This window comes from Ranitomeya variabilis, chromosome 5 (genome assembly GCF_051348905.1).
Source record: "Ranitomeya variabilis isolate aRanVar5 chromosome 5, aRanVar5.hap1, whole genome shotgun sequence".
Taxonomy (NCBI): Eukaryota; Metazoa; Chordata; class Amphibia; order Anura; family Dendrobatidae; genus Ranitomeya; species Ranitomeya variabilis.
In genome coordinates this window covers 283,199,015-283,221,519 of record NC_135236.1, presented here as the reverse complement: position 1 = coordinate 283,221,519, position 22,505 = coordinate 283,199,015, and the positions used below count along the sequence as shown (strand labels likewise).

At 43.6% G+C, this 22,505-nt stretch overlaps 1 protein-coding gene across 1 annotated transcript in view; it reads right to left on the bottom strand.

The window, feature by feature from the left end:
- Nucleotides 1–13,153, bottom strand: part of PRRT4 (proline rich transmembrane protein 4) — a 69,155-nt gene extending 56,002 nt beyond the window's left edge. Inside the window, exon 1 of the mRNA XM_077264378.1 lies at nt 12,975–13,153. The gene's annotated coding sequence lies outside the window, so the exon portion shown is untranslated. The remainder of the gene's footprint in view (nt 1–12,974) is intronic.
- Between the last annotated feature and the right edge of the window lie 9,352 nt (nt 13,154–22,505).

Below are 22,505 nucleotides of genomic sequence, written 5' to 3'. Positions count from 1 at the left end.
TCCTGCTCTGAGTGCAGCCGTACCGTGAGAGCAGAGCGCAGCACCGCTGTGATCTGCTCTCACTTTCCGGCCGGCACTCAGAGCAGGAAGCAGACGGCAAGGGACCTGAAGGACACCGACGGGTGAGCATGTACGGTTTGTTTTTTTACGTTTACGCTTGTAACCAGGGTAAACATCGGGTTACTAAGCGCGGCCCTGCGCTTAGTTACCCGATGTTTACCCTGGTTACAAGCGAAGACATCGCTGGATCGCTGTCACACACAACGATCCAGCGATGTCAGCGGGTGATCAAGCGACGAAAGAAAGTTCCATACGATCTGCTACGACGTACGATTCTCAGCAGGATCCCTGATCGCTGCTGCGTGTCAGACACTGCGATATCGTAACGATATCGCTAGAACGTAACGAATCGTAACGTCGTAGCGATGGAAATTTCAATGTGTGACGGTACCCTTATGTACACAGGACATGTGCTGCCAAGAACAATGACAGTCTATGTGCACAGAAAGATCTGCTATCTTTCTGTGTGCATGGAAAGTGCAGTTGGCCTGTGTAGACAGGCTCTCCAATAACAATGGATGGGCAAACACCATCAGCCAGTGTAAACCAAGCCTAGTACAGGTTTGTCAGTTTGTATAGGCCTCTGCATGTAAACAAGAAAGGTCTCATCCTGGTCTTGAAAATGTTGAGCAATTGAAGCAAAGTATGGTAAAACATTCTTGAGTCCTTGGTAGTCGATACCACCTTAACTAAAAGCATCATAGAAAATAACCCGCTTTTAACCCTATTTTATTAGGTTTAACACAATAACTGGAGATATATGTTTATGAATTAAAATTATTTTTCTGCAATTATTAAAAGGGTTATGCAACATTTTAAAATTAATGTTTTATCCTTTGACTAGCCATGAATATTAGATTGTTTGGGGAGGGCAACTATCAAAACCTCTTCTAATCATCTAGTAAAGGAGTCTGCAGCGCTTTCCATTTCCGCTTACATTGACTGCAGGTTGATTTTTACTTGCCTGTACTGTATTTTTTAGCAGCTGTTCCAAGATATTGCACTGTGTACTATTCATTTTAACAAAACACTGCAAATCATGTACTTTAACAATTACGGCACAGGCAATTTCCAACCAGCCTGCAAGCCGCTGTGTATATTGAAGAGGCTGCGGCGCTTATAAAAGCTTACCGGAGTGGCTGTCAATAGTTAGACTCCCACCTAACACTGATGGCTAATTCTAGATTTATTTTAAAGTGTAACTAAGGTGCACTCCCATCTCCAAGATCCTATCCCAATATGTAGTAGGTGTAATAATAAGAATATTAGCAAATGCCTCCAATTAGAAATGTAGTATAGTTTTTCTGATTCGCTATGACTCTTCCCTCATTGCAGGACCTTAGGTATCCATGGTTATAACCGCTAGCAACTAGCTGTCACTATATCAGTGGTTGTAACCATGGATACCTAAGGTCCTGTAATGAGGAAAGAGACATAGCTAATCAGAAAAACTATACTACATTTCTAATTGGAGGTATTTGCTAATATTCTTATTATTACACCTACTATATGTTGGGATAGGATCTTGGAGATGAGAATACCCCTTTAAACTTACAAAAAAAATGCTCTAAAGCATTCTGATTACTTCCCTGCAGGATTAGGCTTATAAAAATGCTCCACAGTTTATTTACACTTTTATATATACACGTTCAACCAACGCTAGTGTGAATGAGGCCTAAAGTTGTAAATTAATCAGTCTGAAAGCCTTGGATTTGAAAGGAGGGATTGTACCCTTATCTTTACATTATCACATTAGTGAAGCAATGGACTGCAGGTGCTATCTACATGTACTCTGGGGATCAGAGGCGAATTCCAGCCTTATCTCACTGGAGACTCAATGACCAGGTCACCAGATTTCTACAAGGATGTGTCTGAGCAAAATCTGCATTCCTCCTAAAGTTTACACTGTTCCATATACAGTCTATACACATCTACGTACACAATGTATATACCGGTATGTATATTCTGCTATTCTGTTGCCTAGTATTAGGAGTAGATTACACCCTGCGAATGGCCCCTGAATTTGTAGCTTATTTATAACCTACATATGAACTCGCCAGGAATAAAAAGCTTTTATGGACAAAGTTAAACAATGTATTTATAGGCATTCTCCCTAATAAATGACTTTTGATCTACGGGAACCTATTGTCTTCATAAGGCTTCATTCCGTTTTTATGGGCGACTTCCTGTTTTTAAAGGGACAGACCGATTTCGGTCAGCGATAAAACTGTTATTTTTGGTTTTTATGATGGCATGGAAAATCATTTCTTTACTATCCTGATCGTGTTGTTTACGTTATATAATTATCAAAGGGAACAGGTTATACAAGTAGATATATCTCATCCCAGGAAAGATGTAACTTTTTATTTATTAGTGTGTGGTCTTTTATATATGATAGCTATGAAATCCTATCGTTCCAATACAATAACGTCATTTTGTGCCGGCGTATATTCTGACTCTTATCATTTACACATCCTATTATAAACTATTGCTGAATGTGTAGCAGCTGTTCAGCCAAGATCGCCTGTATTTTTGGGTATAAATCCTTTGCAGGGGTTATTCTTCACAAGCGGTACTAAAAGTTTCCACCGAAACTAGATGAAAAGTCCTGTTCTCATTATTATTTTTTTTGCATTAAATGGAAAATCATTCCGGAACATCCTAACAGAACGATCCCAGGCGAGAACATGAAGTCAATTGTGTGGAACATACTTGGCTGCTAAATAATGGAATAGGCAGCCTTGTATGCCTTAATGTTTTATGTGACTGGGGGTATGACATGCATGGTGGGTGTAAGCGTGCCTCATATATGGTGTCACACTGCCTACCTGTTACATACAATGGAACACAAAACAAATTGCTGTGTGGGATGCAGTTCTCCATCAGTGCTATGATTCATACTCATTTCAATTCAGTTTATGAAAAGCACAAGAATGAAAAATTATTTAATGTGTAACACAGGCGAAGGAGGTGGAGGTGGAATGTGCTTTTATGCAGACCTAGATCGGCCCCGCAAATGATTAGTAAATAGCCCTTAACTACCTTTTAGTTCCAGCTTCTTGGGAAATAAGCATACAGTAACTGGTAGTCATTGCGTTCTGCATGCATCACCCAGATTTATTGTAAGTATTAGTAATACAGTTCTTTCTTTCTATTATGCCACTTGTTTTAAAAGCTACCACACATTGTGCTTTAGTCGGTTCCATTCATTGTGTTTTTATTCATTCATACAAAATATAACAAGTTTCTTTTTCTCCACTTTTTTTCCTCTATATATTTACTGTGCTTTGTTTAGTTGCTACAAATGTTAGATGGACATTGATATTCTTTTAAAGGGAATGTGTCATCAGGTTTTTGCGACGCCATCTGAGAGATGCATAATGTTGAGGCGGCGACCCGGTTTCCAGCGATGTGTCAATTACTGGGCTACTTGCTGTCATTTTGATAAAATCACTGTTTTGTCTGCTGAAGATCTACCAGTTCTCTGAATGCTGAATTTTGTATAATCTCACCCACATCACCGATTGTCAGATTTCTGCCCATGTATAGTGTACGAAGAAAGCTGACAATCAGTGGTGGTTGGTGTGAAGTTATACAGAGCTCATAAATAAGCTGGACTACCTGGCAGCAGGTCTACTAATGATAATCAACAGTATATGAAAAAGTAAAAAAAGAATTGGAGCGCACTCACCGGAATTGAAGTGTCATACGTTTATTCGGACATGAAGTGAAACAGCAGGGAGAGATGTGGATACAAACGGACGACGGCCGTTTCGTGCACACAGCACTTCAACGGGTCTTGTGCTGTGTGCATGAAAAGGCCGTCGTCCGTTTGTATCCACATCTCTCCCTGCTGTTTCACTTCATGTCCGAATAAACGTATGACACTTCAATTCCGGTGAGTGCGCTCCAATTCTTTTTTTACTTTTTCATATACTGTTGAGAATCTTGCTATGGATGCAGCACCCGGATTGTCTTGGGGTTAATATCATTACGGCTGTAACAGCGGAGCAAGGTTAGAGGCAATAGGGTCTAACGAATTACAGCGGTGCGGAGTTGGTCGTTTCTTTCAGTTCTCTAGTAATAATAATCTCCTGCTGGCAACGCAGTGATTTTATCAGAACTACAGCAAGCAGCCCAGTAAGTGACACATTGCTGGAATCAGGGTCTAGCTCTATATTATGCTGCTCTCAGATTAGGTGCCAATAACTTGGTGAGATTCCCCTTTAAGGGGTTGTCTGGGACTATACTATTATGCTATTAATGACCTTTTATACTACACCTTAGCATCACATAATGCATAAACTTCAGCAATTTTCAATGAATTTTGATCACTTCACTCTGATAGCTCAGTGTGTGTAGACTTGCAGATGACTACTTTAGCTTTGATTTAAAATGCACACATGCCATCTTTAGATGTATGCACCATTTTGGCTTCTCTCAATGGCTCTAAGCCATGTGACCACAACTTCAACTTCATTATAATATGGAAAAGTCACCATCAAAAATATTTGCTTTGTGCGTTTTTCAAGCTATAGTTTACACAACTCTCACATTTTCTGAAATGTATGCACAAATTCAGTATTGCAGTCCTGGATTCAAATCACACCAAGGACAACATCTCGTGTTTGCGTGGGTTTCCTCCAGGTTCTCCAATTTCCTCCCATATTCCAAAGACATACTGATAGGGAATTTAGATTGTGAGCCCCAATGGGGACAGTGATGATAATGTCAGTAAAGCGCTGTGAAATATGACGGTGCTGTATAAGCAAAGCATAATGATGCATTATTTGGCTTATGAATCACACCTACACACCTGTGCTTTGTATCTCCCCCACCTCATTGTAGATTGTAAGCTCTCACGAGCAGGGTCCTCTTATTTCGCTTTAATTATTGTATTGTTCATGTAGTTACTTATGACTGTTGTGTTTGAAACTGTTAAACTGTAAAGCGCTGCGGAATATGTTGGCTCTATATAAATAAAGATTATTATTATTATGAATCTCCTGGCCGACCATGTAATGTGTAATAGGGGGCCTTTTGACTCTTCTCAGACAGATGATATTGGGAGAGAAGGATTAAGCAAGTTGAATTACAATGTCCAATACTTTTGTTTCTCCCTGGACAGAAGCTGTCATCAGAAGTGTCTGGCAGCTCCTTATGGGCCCCATACACAGCCGATAGCCATTTGGCTAATCGTTCTCTCCCAACTCCTCCATACATTGAGTGCTCGTTCTGCCAAGCGCTCCTGTATTCTCTATGAGCCAGGTCCTGCCAGACTCCTCCGGTGGCGATTTATCTTCTCGAGAACAAAAAGACCTGCAATCTGAAATTGGACATATTCTTATCTCCCCAACATCATCAATGGGTAAGAGTCAGGTGCCCCCATAAACACTGAACTGTTGGCTGAGACCACATATCGGCATGTATGGGGTTTTTAATCTCTTCCTATTGAAGATAACTGCATGCTGTTGACCAAACAAGCACATCAAAGTAATCTAATCCATGTTTCTTTCTTCTGGGCTACTAAACAGCTCATGTTGGCTTCTAGAGTACTGGTATAAACACTCACCTTACCTGAGGCCAAAAGCAGTGGTTAGTCAATTAGATATTTTTCAGCCCAGATCTGAAACGTTGTAGGCTAGAATATTTCAGCAAACATTTCTCAGTTTTTATGAAATCTCTGAAATGTTATATTACTCTTGTACAAACTTTACAGTATCCATTCCTATTAGTAATACTATAGGTGAATCCTTAAAAAAATACCCTGCTGGTGAGCCTGAAACTAATCTCCAATTGTTACCTCAAAGAAGACAGCTAATTTTGCATTCTTGATAGGATTTGTTGACCGCCTTTCCTGTCCCCACGTCAGTCAAGAGGACAGTTACCTGTCCATGTTTACACCAGTATGCTAACCTACATGGGCCACCATATTCTTGAAGCCTTTTTAATTAGTAAAACAGATAAAAAATGTCACACTGACGCGCACTGGACTGTGAATATTTGTGATGCACAAAATTGTGCACCTTCCTACAGCTACAGTCAGTAGATACAAGTTAGAAATGGTTGAAGATAGCCAAGGGGCATGGAGCAGGTGTATAATTCTGTTAGAACGTGAGAGGTTTACAGCAGCGGGAACATGGACTAGCGATGTGTGTACCAATCATCTTATAAATATTTTAGTATCCACCAGTAAAGATATCTTATGGTAAAGCATGCATTGACTATAAATGATAACTACATTGCAGTATTGCAAGACCTCAGCTAGCAGAGCTGTAGGCTTTGTAAGGACTTCATCCTAAAGGCCCCAATACACATTAGACGAAAGCCGGACAACACGGCCGATTACAGCAAGATCAGTCAACAGTCTAATGTGTATGGGGGTCTCCTGACTCCACCCGTCCCCCGACAGATAATATGTACCTTGAATTTGAGATTCGTTCTCTGGGAGATAAGCCACCACCTGAGGAGTCTGACAGCAACTCTCTTATAAAGAGCACAGAAATGCTTGAATGAGCATAAAGGCCCCATATACAGGTCCTTCTCAAAAAATTAGCATATAGTGTTAAATTTCATTATTTACCATAATGTAATGATTACAATTAAACTTTCATATATTATAGATTCATTATCCACCAACTGAAATTTGTCAGGTCTTTTATTGTTTTAATACTGATGATTTTGGCATACAACTCTTGATAACCCAAAAAACCTGTCTCAATAAATTAGCATATCAAGAAAAGGTTCTCTAAACGACCTATTACCCTAATCTTCTGAATCAACTAATTAACTCTAAACACATGCAAAAGATACCTGAGGCTTTTAAAAACTCCCTGCCTGGTTCATTACTCAAAACCCCCATCATGGGTAAGACTAGCGACCTGACAGATGTCAAGAAGGCCATCATTGACACCCTCAAGCAAGAGGGTAAGACCCAGAAAGAAATTTCTCAACAAATAGGCTGTTCCCAGAGTGCTGTATCAAGGCACCTCAATGGTAAGTCTGTTGGAAGGAAACAATGTGGCAGAAAACGCTGTACAACGAGAAGAGGTGACCGGACCCTGAGGAAGATTGTGGAGAAGGACCGATTCCAGACCTTAGGGAACCTGAGGAAGCAGTGGACTGAGTCTGGTGTGGAAACATCCAGAGCCACCGTGCATTCCCCAGGTAAAGCCACTTTTGAACCATAAACAGCGGCAGAAGCGCCTGACCTGGGCTACAGAGAAGCAGCACTGGACTGTTGCTAAGTGGTCCCAAGTACTTTTTTCTGATGAAAGCAAATTTTGCATGTCATTCGGAAATCAAGGTGCCAGAGTCTGGAGGAAGACTGGGGAGAAGGAAATGCCAAAATGCCTGAAGTCCAGTGTCAAGTACCCACAGTCAGTGATGGTGTGGGGTGCCATGTCAGCTGCTGGTGTTGGTCCACTGTGTTTCATCAAGGGCAGGGTCAATGCAGCTAGCTATCAGGAGATTTTGGAGCACTTCATGCTTCCATCGGCTGAAATGCTTTATGGAGATGAAGATTTCATTTTTCAGCACGACCTGGCACCTGCTCACAGTGCCAAAACCACTGGTAAATGGTTTACTGACCATGGTATTACTGTGCTCAATTGGCCTGCCAACTCTCCTGACCTGAACCCCATAGAGAATCTGTGGGATATTGTGAAGAGAAAGTTGAGAGACGCAAGACCCAACACTCTGGATGAGCTTAAGGCCGCTATTGAAGCATCCTGGGCCTCCATAACATCTCAGCAGTGTCACAGGCTGATTGCCTCCATGCCACGCCGCATTGAAGCAGTCATTTCTGCCAAAGGATTCCCGACCAAGTATTGAGTGCATAACTGAACATTATTATTTGATGGTTTTTTTGTTTGTTATTAAAAAACACTTTTATTTGATTGGACGGGTGAAATATGCTAATTTATTGAGACAGGTTTTTTGGGTTATCAGGAGTTGTATGCCAAAATCATCAGTATTAAAACAATATAACCTGACAAATTTCAGTTGGTGGATAATGAATCTATAATATATGAAAGTTTAATTGTAATCATTACATTATGGTAAATAATGAAATTTAACACTATATGCTAATTTTTTGAGAAGGACCTGTATATTAGACTAATGTTGTCTGAACCCAGCGCTATCGACGGTCTAATATGTATGGGGGTACCAGCCGACTGATGGTCGGGAGAGACATCCATTGCGCATGTCCTCCTGTGTATGGGAGAGTCAGCTGAGATGGCACACTGTTCAGCAGACAGACACCTAATGTGTATGGCAAGCTTTACTGTATATAGGTAAGTTGGGAGAGAGGCGCAACTGGCAGGGGGGTGCTGTCAGGCCGCTTAATGAGGCGGACCATGGAGCTTCCCAAGTGTGGATTCAGCAGTTCTCAGAGTCGGTTTGTCAAACTGAGGGGAAATGTGTGAGGAGACAGTATGGGGTGAGGGCAGAGGTATATGTGTGAGCAGACAGTATGGGTGAAGGGGGGAAAAGTGTGAGGAAGACAGTAGGTAGAAAATGTGAAGGGACAATATAGAGGGAGAAATGTGTGAGGGGGCAACATGAGGAAGAAAAATCTGAGGGACAGTATGGGGGGAGAAAAGTGTGAGGGGCCACAGTATAGAGATTGGGTAAGGGCACAGCATTTGAGGAGTGTGATGACGGGGCACAATATAGAGACTGGGCAGTATAGGTGGAACAGGGAGAAGAAGCCCAGTATAGAAAGGAAATGAGTGTGGAGGCAACATTTTACTGGAGAGAGCAGTGTAGAGGTCATGTATTATAGGAGGGATAGTGTGGGTGTCCTATTTTATGCAGGGAGGACTGTGAGGGGCGAATATTCAGGGGCACAGAGTGGGCAAATATTTTTTATTCCGGAGCATTATAACGACGCTGTTATTTTAAGGGCACTGAGTCAGAATGTGCAGCAAAAGACTGGAGAAAAGAAACGTCTGCAGAGAGAAGCTGTGGATGTGAAAACTTATCATGGCATCTGAACAAGATGGAGAAGCAAAGAAAGAGAAGGACTCCAATCAGAGATGTCACTTATAAAGCACCTGGATATAAATGTTTATTAGTGATAGTAAATAAAAATAAAAATAGTGACTGTGTCTCATCAGTACTGTGGTTCCTGTATAGTTTGATGATGGCTGTTAACAACAACTGCCAGTATCTCCTTACATACAGTACCTCTCATCCCATCTCGGTATATCTCCTTACATATAGTATGCTAAAGACATACTGGGAATTGTAGGTGCATGCAATACCATTATATATGCGGCTTACCTGACATTATAACTGATTGCTGTACTAAGCTTGGTGCTGTATTCATGTACTGATGGTGATTCTTGTGAACAATTCATGTATTGATGGTAGTTCTGGTGATGTATTTCTGTTCTTTTGGAGGTTCTGGTGATGCATTCCTGTACTGATGGTGCTTTTAGTGATGTATTCCTGTTCTGACTGTAGTTCTGATTATGTATTTCTGTACTGATGGTGGTTGTGAAGCTATACTGTATTTCTTTAATATTGGTAGTTCTGGTTGTGTATTGCTGTGCTTGGATCTGATCCAGTACATATGCAACTATCCACAACTTGTCAGATAGCATGACATATGACTACACTAGTAAAGTACTGTGCCATCTGACAAGTTGCCACATCAGTATTTATGTTAAGAACATTAATTATAAAAAATTAAGCACTGTCAAATCCTGAAAGCGTGTAATACACTCTCTGTCAGGATTCTGCTCTGATTGCTGGTTCCAGCAGTCATCATGTGATCACCCATGTGATTTTCATACTTTTCATACACTGGACACGTGCCAATGAAGCCGGTGATGCAGTATTTAATTGAACAATGAGAGAATTGGGAAGAGTAGCTTGTCAGCATGTGTTTAAGTATGAAAATTGCTTATGAGTGGTCACATGATGATCACTCCAAACATCTAAGCTGTGTATATGAGGGGGCTCCTAACTGACTTTTTGCCTTGTGTGCCAGAAAACCCAGATTCGCCTCTGCAGGCCAAACCTAATCTAATGAAACCTTTAGCCATCATGGTGCATTGTATGTAACTGTGTGATTGGCGTATCATACAAGCCTTATCTGTGTGTATTTTAATACTAATAGATAACTAATAGTTAATTCTGTCTACCCCTCTCATTATAGATGTGTGAGTTGGCTGAGCTGAGGGCTCCTGTGTATGGAAGAATCTAGGGAGATAGCTTTTGGCCACATCTGATGTGTACAGGGCCTTTACCTGAGCTTTGTTGTGTGGGCAAGTCAGGAGATACCTGTGAATGCTATCTAAAGTGTATGCGCAATTTTTGTTTCATGATAATGGTCTCTGCTCAAGTGACTTTGTTTCAGTGAGAGTCTTGGGAGAAACTACTCTCAGGTCCAATTATGAACACTAGTTCATGGGAACAATGCTCTATTCTAGAGAATACTAGGGTCAGGTTTTCTTTAAAATTTTAAGTGGTTCTACCTCTCCCGCATTCTCACCCACAACATCCATCCTAGTGTATTCTGCATCATCAAAGGTACTGAAACAGAGTATATAAGGAATCTTTATCACTTAAGTTTTGTGTATTTTGTGTCTTTATAGATTAGTGTGGAGATGCCCATAATAACGTGAAGGAAATGGGCTGACAGTCACTCATCAGTCGGACAACCGGTTGTTCAATGATGAATAATAAATCATCTTAATCGGCATCCCTATGTATTTGATTTTTTTTCAAGCAAGTGCTTACGATCAGCCAAAAAAATCTAACCTGCCTGATTGGTCTTCTGAACGGTAGGTGATCAGCTGAAATAAACAATTGTTCATTTCAGAGAATTGTTCGCTTTACCGACGCAGCATACGATTATTCTTAGCTCTCTTAGTTACTCTTAGCTGTACTGTCAGGATAAATTTCCTATCTCCAAACTTTAAATCTATGCTTTGGCATTTCATTACATTTATGTTCACTCCAACCTTGAGTATATGACTTGTATTTCATCAGCGTATTATGTTGGGTTATGTTGATATCCATAAAAATATTTTAGAAAAAAACATCAACATGGTTCAATATGGCTGCATCCCAGTATGGCATGAATTTCATGCATCATGGAGTATCCTTTAATATGCAATACAAGTTTCGATATCTAAGCCCTGATTTTTTTGCTCATAGGAGCCCAAGGTAGATGAGACATAATGGCCTCGAGACAACTGAGCTCCTGCAATAAAAATGTTCAGTCTGTACTGAATTAAATCATATACTGTAGCTGCTACTCTGGACTACATTCGCTATAGAGTTTATTTTCCATCTCTTTCAACTTGTCACAGAGATGTCAGGAATGACAAGGTTTACGAGACGACAAAGAGTCTAGATCACCGACAGCCAACCAAGAGTCTAGATCACTTGGTTCTGAGCTTCAGAAAAGCCAAAAGATGGAAGTGCACCAACGTGAGAATTATGTATCATGAATAGCTGCATAGGACAGTTCTCCAAGCTGAAGTGGTTGTATACTTGTGCATGACCTTCATAGGTAATACAGAGGCAAGGTGAAAGAATTACAATCACCCTAGGATGGAGCAAATACACATGCCCATGAGGCTGACAAATCCAAGGAACTGGTGAAATTTGCCACTAGCATCTTTCTTTTAGGGACGTTGATTCTGTTTTGCTGTGCCACAAAACTGATAGATTTACTGTCTCCGAACATCTAGAGTAATTTGTCCACCACTGCAGCGAGACAATGGTCCACTAATGCACCTACCAAAACAACAGCTATTACAAGACTGATAATGTCATATTTGCTCTACAGTAAGTGCCCACTTCTTGGCCATCGAAATGGGCAAATGTATAATTTCATCCTTGTCTATTGGAAATCCATATGTAGCTGAGGATGCTCAGTTCTAGCAAATTGCAGCATTTTACTCAATCATCATAATCGTAAATTGCAGGAAAATATAAAGCATCTGTGTCGAGTGTAGCAGCGTCGTGTAAGGATACATTGTGTAACCTGTCAGACAGACTAACATTGGCAAATGAATTTATGAGGTTAATTTGCCAACGTATCAAATGGGTTAACATGTACAGAGTGCACAATAAACATAGTCCTATGTATACACCAGCAATGCCTCGCATAGCCATAGTGATTTATGGAGAAAGCCATTTATTTTCTAGAAACAGGGCACTTTTAGTTGTATATATATTGGAAAAAATATGTGCAAATTGTACTTGTATCGTTATATATCGAGAATCCACCAGTAGCATGGTCAATGCATCATTGATACAGGAAATATATATATCTTTGTACCGTGTTAGCCATGCAGCATTATCATTTATTACTTGTCGAATTTTTAGATACAATTAAAAAAATATTTAGAATTGCGAGTCCTCAGTGGTTGATACCTTTTAATGGCTAACTGATTATTTTTCTTTCTACTGGCTAACACGGTACCAAGATATATTTCTTTCCTGTATCAGATACAATTAGTGGCTGTAATGAACGATTTTAAAGGATTTTAACAGTTAAGATCAGTTGGTTCTGCAAAATGACTAATTATCATCACCCGTCGTCGTGATCGCATGTGTAGCATGAGAGATCATTATGGCTATGGCCAGTATGGTCTTCACTGTGAGGCAGAAGAGCGCAGTGTGTATGTGAGACCCAGCCAGCTCACTAGTAGCGACCACACACACAACTGAGGCTCTTGTGCTGGGCATGGAAGAGGTGTCTGTGTACACAGCTAGGGAAATGGTAGAATGCAGCAAGGATGGGAATGTGCACACACATATGTATATACACACACAGATACAAATCCTGGTAAGTCATAGACAGCACCGCACTATAAGGTAAAACAAGTACAGTCCTGACGGATACCCACACATGTGAGGAGGGCATGAAGGCAGGCGGCATCACTTACCAGTCCACATCCATGCTGAGCCCCTCAGTGTGCTGAGCCCGCTCTCTGCACTGCATCCCACCTCATCTCTTCTCAGTAATGCTTTCCATTACCAAACCAGCCCCATCTCTGAGTCTCTCCCTCCCCCATCCCACCTCACAGTCATCCCCCTCCTCCTCCTCCTCCTCCTCTCTGTCACTATATCTCCCTCCACTTCCCCTCCCAGTCACTGTCTCCTCTGCCTATCATGTTGCAGATAGTGTATCCATGCCTGTGTGTTTTAACATATATGCCACTGTGCTGTAGTGTTAGTGTAGTGTACTGTCACACCGCGGCATTGGTGACTGAGGGGCCCCAAGCTTCCCTGCACCAGGACCCAGGAGCTTCAACTTATGCTCTGATGCCGAGGTTCCAAAATTCCTGGAGAGTCCATAAAATTGGGGCATTTTTTTTCCACTGACTTAAATAAAAGGAGAAAAAGAGCTTCTGTCCAATTTCGATCTGTTTTTTTACAGACAAAGGGGGGTCCCAGTCCCAGCATGCTGTAGGGTGTGGGGGCAATCTTTCGTTCCCTTGTGTGCCGTGACCTCCAGGCTTCAGTCCTCAGGAGCCACCGCACACAATGCATGGGAAACCAAGTTCTTCGTAACAGTCAAACATTTACTAGACAGTCAAGTTCATTGGGCAGGTACAAGTGGGATAGGGAACAGCAATTCACATTTCCCCCTTCTTAGCACAACTCCTCTTCAATCCTGTTGGTAGCTTATCCTGGACTACCCCAAAGCCCACTGTGTCTCAGGGATTTCTCGTCCACCTCGGTAGTGTACCCGGGACCTGACACCACCTTCTGTCTATGTGGGTCAATGTCCATCTTCCACTGTACTTCAGAGGGCACAATATGTCCGACAGCCCCTATCAGAGCTGCCACCAGGAATTTCAGGGCCCCATATACTGGCAAATTTTTCGGGCCCCCTTGAGACTCTTCCCAGGCTCCACCCCAGCTCTGCCTCCAACCCTCGAACCTTCCACAGTCCCGCCACCCACTCTTAGGCTGCGTTCACACTGCGTTATGGCAGTCCGTTAGACGGACTGTGTTACACCGCGGCATAACGCAGTGTAATGCAGTCCGTTAACGCTTCCATTAATTCCTATCATCAGGCGAATTGCCAACGCATGCCATAATCGGCATGCGCTAGCGATGTGCCGTCATTCAGTGATGGAGCCTTGGACGCAGGCTGCAGCGTCTGAGGCTCTGTCACCACTAACGCAGATGAATCATCTGCGCTAGCGGTATAGCATAACGCGATGGCGTCTATACTATAGCATTAGCGCAGCCCGTCAACGCTATGCATTGAACGGGCTGCTTTAACCGCAGTATTAACCTGGCCTTAGAAAAACTCCACATCTGCACCATGTCCTCAGCAATCACACTTTAAGGCTAAGTGCCCATGTTCCAGAATGTAAGCAGAATTTTCCTCATCAAAACCGAACTCCCTTGCCAGAAAATCTGCTTGCATTTTAATTACTTTTTTTTCGCGTTTTTCACACATTTGTCATGGTTTTTTTTCCATGCGTCCCAATGCAATTATATAGCAGCAAAATCAAATGCGATTCCGCAAAATTAATGAATATGTTGCATTTTTTCCGCAATGCGTTTCCGCTGCGGAAAAAAGCGCAGCATGGGCACAACAATGCGGAATTCCATTAAAAATAATGGGATGCGTTTTGTAAGCGTTTGTTAAGCGAGTCCAAACGTTTCCGCAGCAGAAAAACGTGGAAAAAACGCTTAAAAAACGCAACATGTGCACATAGCCTAACAGTTCCCATTCAACACCAGATCACATAGATAGCTAGAAGCTTTTGCTTTGGCTAAATTATTTTTTTTTAAGCCACCACCATGACAAGGTAGACTCTTTTGGCTGGGACGAACTCTACTCTAACCTATTAAACATTTGTTAAATAAAAATATACCTAAAAAGAGTACAGGATATTTTATGTTTCTTTAAGGGAATGAGTCACATAGATTTTTTAAAATAAACAATAATACCACATACAAGAAACAAATACGACCACACCACGGCAGGACCACATAGTACTACCACATAGTGACCGATAATGTCTTTTTTCGGCCTTGCTAACTATGTTACTATAATATTGTATCTTAGAGTTATTAGGTTCTTTAGAAGGATGTAGATCTGGGGATTTATTCTGACAGAATATAGGCTGAACTGGATGGACAAATGTATTTTTTCGGCCTTGCTAAGTATGTTACTATGATAATACCGCATACAAGGGACAAATACTGTCGAACCATGACCAGACAACATATTACCACCACATAGTGACTGAAAAATACCACATACAAGGGACAAATACCGCCACACAGTTGTCAGACGACATATTACCACCACATAGTGACCGAATAATACCACATACAAGGGACAAATACCGCCACACAGTTGTCAGACGACATATTACCACCACATAGTGACCGAATAATACCACATACAAGGGACAAATACCACTACACCATGACCAGACCACATATTACCACCAGATAGTGACTGAATATTACAATACTGATATTTAATAATGAAAACAATACTCATTTTCCATAAGTGCCAATATACACAGGAGCTTTGCATATAGTACACAGTGTATACTGTCAGTGTACATGTAATACAGTGATCACCGGTGATATTATACACAAGAGCTCTGTATATAGCATATATTGTACAAGTAATACAGTGTTCACCAATGACATTATACATAGGAGCTCTGTATATACTGTAGTGTCACTGCACAGATAATGCAGTGATCATCAGTGACATTATATACAGAACCTCTGTATACAGTATACAGTGTATAGTGTCAGTGTACAGGAAACACACTGACTCACCTGTGATGTCTCTTTTTGAAGTATTTCATCTTCATCCAGCAGAGTACGCCATGACTTCTTCCAGCCAGGACTTGTCTCAGCAGAAAATAATACAGTTATCTAGCGCACATTCCCCAATTTTTCCCCAACCTCTACACTATGCCAGATAAAGAAAAAAGAGACCGTGTTGCCTTGCACAGTAACAGGACCTCCCCTCCCCTACACTGAAAACATATCCTCAAAAATAATATCCTTTAATTAGCCCCTTAATCAGGGGTTGACAGTCTTTTTTCTGCCATGGGCCATTTGGATATTTATAGCATCCTTCAGGGGCCGTACAAACTCCACCCACAAAGTACATCCTGACTCTGGCAATGGTTTCAGGATGTAATCTTTCATTGCATGCCCTTCAATGTTCAGTAGTGAACACTGCGTGTGTGTGCTAACAGAGCAAGAAGAAATTAATGAGCTGGTGACAATCCTTGCCCAAGAATGCCGTCCCTGAGAATCTGCTCGGAGGCCTGAAAAAGGTCATCGAGGGCCGTGAATGGCCCTAGGGCCTAAGGTTCATCACCTGCCCTAAAGTAATAATGTTCCACATTCTGGACCCCACTTGTCTTCCCATTCTGTCTCTCCATACTGCCCCCATGTACTCTGTATTGCCCCCATGTCTCTCCATGCTGCCCCATAGTCATTCATGGTAGTATAATGCACCCCATAGTCATCCATAATAGTATAATGCACCCCTATAGTCATATATAATAGTATAATGCACCCACATAGTCATACATAAAATATAATGCACCCCCATAGTTATATATACTAGTATAATGTACCCCATAGTCATATATAGCAGTATAATGCACGTCGAAAGCAGTATAATGCCCCACCATAGCAGTATAATGCACCCCCATAGCAGTATAATGCACCCCATAGTAGTATATGCACCCCATAACTGTATAATGCACCCCATAGTAGTATATTGTACCTCATAGCAGCATAATGCACCCCCATAGAGGTATAATGTACTCCCATGGTAGTATAATGCACGCCATAGCAGTACCATGCACCCCATAGTAGTTTAAGGCATCCCATAGTAATATAATGCACCCCTATAGCAGTATAATGCACCCCCATAGCAGTATAATGCAACCCCATAGTAGTATAAGGCACCCTATAGTAGTATAAGGCACCCCCATAGCAGTATAATGCACCCTCATACAGTCATAGCAGTATAATGCACTCCCATAGTAGTATAAGGCACCCCCATAGTAGTATAATGCACCCCATAGTGCAACTTTACAAAAAAAAAGTTTCTCCTTGCCAGGTCCAGCGGTGTCCTCTGCTAGATTCATCTGAGGCACGGACTGTCATCTCGGCATATGGCAGTGATGTCATATGCCAGCGACATGCGTGCTGACGTCAGCTGCTGACGTGTGATTGCCTGGTGGCTGTTAACTGTTGCCGTGCGGAAGGATATCCTCCCACATGGCAATAGATTTTAACTGAATGTGTGTCTGAAAACGCACGTTCAGTTACTGCAGCAGCAGAATCCTGCTGCTGGGTCCCGGTGAGCAGAAGCTGCGGGTCCACTCTGCTCGCCAGGCCCCTACGCCAGTAAGGGCAGTAATGCCCTGATGGCAGCCACCATGCCAGACCTTGGGCTCCATACATGATAGGAGCAACTGCTGGGAATCCCAGTAATGACTCTCACTTCCTGGAACAAGCAACACATGCTTCCTCTAGCAGCCCACCGTATAGTGAACCTGAACTTCACTATGGACTTCACTACCTCTCACTGAACTCTCTCTATCCAGGAAGTGCACCCCTTTTACTAACACTAGTGCCCACCCACTGGGCTAGTTCTATCCTTAGCCATTTCCTATCTCATGTCAAACCTATTATCCTGATCCTTTGTTTTGTGCCATCCTAAGCTTATCCTATACTATACTCATATTATGCATTAACATTTCACATGCTGTACATCACCATAATACATTACATAGAAAACATATCACTTCTACTATATAATTGTCTAAGGGTCACTTCCGTCTTTCTGTCCTTCTGTCCTTCTGTCTGTCTGTCTGTCACGGATATTTATTGGTCGCGGCCTCTGTCTGTCATGGAATCCAAGTCGCTGATTGGTCGTGGCAAAATGCCATTGCCACGACCAATCAGCGACGCGCACAGTCCGGAAGAAAATGGCCGCTCCTTACTCCCCGCACTCAGTGCCCGGCGCCCGCATACTCCCTTCCGGTCACCGCTCACACAGGGTTAATGCCGGCGGTAACGGACCGCGTTATGCAGCGGGTAACGCACTCCGTAATCGCTGCTATTAACCCTGTGTGTCCCCAATTTTTTACTATTGATGCTGCCTATGTGTAAAAAAATGTAATGTTCAAAATAATAAAAAAACAAAAAACCTGCTATACTCACCCTCTGTAGTCTGCCGAGCCGCTCGCGCCGGCCGCCATCTTCCGTTCCCAGGATGCATTGCGAAATTACCCAGAAAAATTAGCGGTCTCGCGAGACCGCTAAGTCATCTGGGTAATTTCGCAATGCATCCTGGGAATGGAAGATGGCGGCCGGCGCGAGCGGCTCGGCGGAGCTTCGGTGGATCCCAAGCATCGGTAACCGCTTCCTGGATCCAGGCGCCAACGGAAGGTGAGTATATAACTATTTTTTATTTTAATTCTTTTTTTTTAACAGGGATATCATGCCCACATTGCTATATACGTGGGCTGCGCAATATACAACGTGGGCTGCGCAATATACAACGTGGGCTGCGCAATATACTACGTGGGCTGCGCAATATACTACGTGGGCTGCGCAATATATAACGTGGGCTGCGCAATATACTACATGGGCTGTGCAATATACAACGTGGGATGCGCAATGTACAATGTGGGCTGCGCAATATACAACGTGGGCTGTGCAATATACTACGTGGACTGCGCAATATACTATGTGGGCTGCGCAATATACAACATGGGCTGCGCAATATACAACGTGGGCTGCGCAATATACAACGTGGACTGCGCAATATACTATGTGGGCTGCGCAATATACAACATGGGCTGCGCAATATACAACGTGGGCTGCGCAATATACAACGTGGTCTGTGCAATATACTACGTGGGCTGCGCAATATATTACGTGGGCTGCGCAATGTACAATGTGGGCTGCGCAAGGTACAACGTGGACTGCGCAATGTACTACGTGGGCTGCGCAATGTACTACATGGGCTGTGCAATATACAACGTGGGCTGCGCAATATACTAGATAAGCTGCGCAATGTACTACATGGGCTGCGCAATGTACTACGTGGGCTGCGCAATGTACTGCGTGGGCTGCGCAATGTACTGCGTGGGCTGCGCAATGTACTGCGTGGGCTGCGCAATATACTGCGTGGGCTGCGCAATGTACTGCGTTGGCTGCGCAATGTACTGCGTTGGCTGCGCAATGTACTGCGTTGGCTGCGCAATGTACTGCGTGGGCTGCGCAATGTACTGCGTTGGCTGCGCAGATCTCCATCCTTCCTTGGGTGGGGCTACTTGCGTGTTGCCATTTTCTGACAGTCTCTGCTGTCATGGTTCCCAATGGCAAGGGAACGTAAAAAACACATAAGTAACGAACGAGCTCTCGGGTGATGGAAACTCGAGTTGACCGTGAGCTAAATCTACCACACAACTAACAGTAGCCAGGGAGCATACCTACGGCTTCCTATATGCCACGCGCCAGCCGGAGGACTAACTACGCCTGGTAGAGGAAGAAACAGACCTGGCTTACCTCTAGGGAAATACCCCAAAAGATGATAGCAGCCCCCCACATGTAATAACGGTGAATTAAGAGGAAAAGACATACACAGTATGAAAGTAGATTTAGCAAAGAGAGGTCCACTTACTAGATAGCAGAAGGATACAAAAGAGGACTTCACGGTCAACTGAAAACCCTTTCAAAAACCATCCTGAAATTACTTTAAGACTCCTGTGTCAACTCATGACTAGTGTTGAGCATTCCGATGCTGCAAGTATCGGGTATCGGCCGATACTTGCTGTATCGGAATTCCGATACCGGGATTCCGATACTCTTGTGGTATCGGGTATCGGGTATCGGAACAACATTAATGTTAAAATGTGTAAAAGAGAGAATTAAAATAAAAAATATCGCTATACTCACCTGTCCGACGCAGCCGGGACCTCAGCGCAGGAACCGGCAGCGTTGTTTGTTTAAAATTCCCGCTTTTACATGGTTACGCGAAGTCCCGGCTTGTGATTGGTCAGGGCGGCCATGTTGCCGGGCCGCGGACCAATCACAGCAAGCCGTGACGAAAATACGTCACGGCTTGCTGTGATTGGTCCGCGTCCCGGCAACATGGCCGCCATTAACCAATCACAAGCCGTGACGTCACGGGAGGCTGGAAACGCGCTCATTTTAAAAAGGGCGCGTGTCCAGCCTCCCGTGACGTCACGGCTTGTGATTGGTTGCGTCGCGGTCAACCAATCACAAGCCGGGAGGCTGGACACGCGCCCATTTCAAAATGAGCGCGTCCAGCCTCCCGGCTTGTGATTGGTTGATCGCGGCGCAACCAATCACAAGCCGTTACGTCACGGGAGGCTGGACACGCGCCCATTTCAAAATGAGCGCGTCCAGCCTCCCGGCTTGTGATTGGTTGATCGCGGCGCAACCAATCACAAGCCGTGACGTCACGGGAGGCTGGACACGCGCCCATTTCAAAATGAGCGCGTGTCCAGCCTCCCGTGACGTCCCGGCTTGTGATTGGTCAGGGCGGCCATATTGCCGGGACGCGGACCAATCACAGCAAGCCGTGACGTAATTTCGTCACGGCTTGCTGTGATTGGTCCGCGTCCCGGCAACATGGCCGACCTGACCAATCACAAGCCGGGAATTCACGTAACCAAGTAATAGCGCGATTTTTAAACAAACAACGCTGCCGGTTCCCTCGCTGAAGTCCCGGCTGCGTCGGACAGGTGAGTATAGCGATATTTTTTATTTTAATTCTTTCTTTTACACATTTATATGGTTCCCAGGGCCTGAAGGAGAGTTTCCTCTCCTTCAGACCCTGGGAACCATCAGGGATACCGTCCGATACTTGAGTCCCATTGACTTGTATTGGTATCGGGTATCGGTATCGGATTGGATCCGATACTTTGCCGGTATCGGCCGATACTTTCCGATACCGATACTTTCAAGTATCGGACGGTATCGCTCAACACTACTCATGACACAGGAGTGGCAATTTCAGCCCGCAAGAGCTTCCAGCTACAGAGAATTACAAAAACTGCAAACTGGACAAAAGGTACAAAACAAAAGGACAAAGTCCACTTAGCTGATCAGCAGACTAGTAGCAGGAACATGCAACCGAAGGCTCTGGTTACAATGATGACCGGCAAGGAAATGACTGGAGAGCAAGGCTAAATAGGAAACTCCCAAACACTGATGGAAGCAGGTGAACAGAAGAAGCAAAGTGCAAACAAGTCACCAGTACCACCAGCAACCACCAGGGGAGCCCAAAAAGCGGATACACAACAGTACCCTCCCCTTAAGGAGGGGGCACCGAACCCTCACAAGAACCGCCAGGGCGATCTGGATGAGCCCTATGAAAGGCACGAACCAAATCCGAGGCATGAACATCAGAGGCAGTTACCCAAGAATTATCTTCCTGACCATAGCCTTTCCATTTAACCAGATATTGAAGTCTCCGTCTGGAAATACGGGAGTCCAAGATCTTCTCCACGACGTACTCCAATTCACCCTCCACCAGCACAGGAGCAGGAGGTTCAGTAGAAGGAACCACCGGTACCTCATATCTCCGCAACAACGACCGATGGAACACATTATGGATAGCGAAAGATGCCGGGAGGTCCAAACGAAAGGAAACAGGGTTAAGAATCTCCAAAATCCTATAAGGACCGATGAACCGAGGCTTAAATTTGGGAGAAGAAACCCTCATAGGGACAAAACGGGAAGACAACCACACCAAGTCCCCAACGCAAAGATGGGGACCAACACGACGACGACGGATAGCAAACTGCTGAGTCCTCTCCTGGGACAATTCCAAATTATCCACCACTTGTCCCCAAATCCGATGCAACCGATCCACCACCGCATCCACTCCAGGACAATCCGAAGATTCAACCTGACCAGATGAAAAACGCGGATGAAACCCTGAATTGCAAAAGAAAGGAGAAACCAAAGTGGCAGAACTAGCCCGATTATTAAGAGCAAACTCCGCCAACGGCAGAAAGGCAACCCAATCATCCTGATCCGCAGACACAAAACACCTCAAATAAGTCTCCAAAGTTTGATTAGTTCGCTCCGTCTGGCCATTGGTCTGAGGATGGAATGCAGACGAAAAGGACAAATCAATGCCCAACCTGGCACAGACTGCCCGCCAAAATCTAGACACGAACTGGGCACCCCTGTCAGAAACGATGTTTTCCGGAATACCATGCAAGCGAACCACATTTTGAAAAAACAGAGGGACCAACTCAGATGAGGAAGGCAACTTAGGCAATGGCACCAAATGAACCATTTTAGAAAAACGGTCACACACCACCCAGATGACAGACATCTTCTGAGAAACAGGGAGATCCGAGATAAAGTCCATAGAGATGTGCGTCCAAGGCCTCTTCGGAATAGGCAAGGGCAAC